This window comes from Equus quagga, chromosome 21, assembly GCF_021613505.1.
Source record: "Equus quagga isolate Etosha38 chromosome 21, UCLA_HA_Equagga_1.0, whole genome shotgun sequence".
Taxonomy (NCBI): Eukaryota; Metazoa; Chordata; class Mammalia; order Perissodactyla; family Equidae; genus Equus; species Equus quagga.
In genome coordinates this window covers 29,524,822-29,525,388 of record NC_060287.1, presented here as the reverse complement: position 1 = coordinate 29,525,388, position 567 = coordinate 29,524,822, and positions in this window count along the sequence as shown.

The window sequence follows — 567 nt, the reverse complement described above, 5'->3', positions numbered from 1 at the left end:
CCCACCGGGGCCGGCGCTCCCGGGAACCGCGCCCCGGGGGCCCCGCGCTCCCCCGGCTCCTGCGCGCCCCCGGGCCGCCTCCCTGAGCGCGGAGCCGGCCGGCCGGGCCAGCACGGAGCAGGGGCGCCGAGGGAGCCCCGCAGACCGCCCCCCCCCCCGGGGCCTGCGACCCTTCTGGAAAGACCCCCGCGAAACCCAAGGCCCCGGGTGGGCCGCGCGCCCAGCCCCGAGGCCCCCACCCCAGGCCGACCCCTCCGCTCCCGCTGCTCCCGACCCCGGGGTCGCCCAATTCCAGGATCTTTCGCTTGAGTTTAAACTTTGGCTTTTTTAATAGCCTCTGAAGTACGTATTAAGCTTTTAGCCCCTCTTTGCAGACAGGTTCCTGGGGTGGAGTGGTCAGAAAGGCCTGGGTGGAGGAAGGAGTGGGGCTTGGGCACAGGGCGATGCGGAGGGAAGTAGAGAAACGGCCCCCATTTAATAATGGGGCGTGGGGTTGGCCGCGACACAGACTTCGAGGCGTAGGAGGAAGTCACCCCGGGAGCGGGGGCGGGGGGGGTGGGGGGGGGG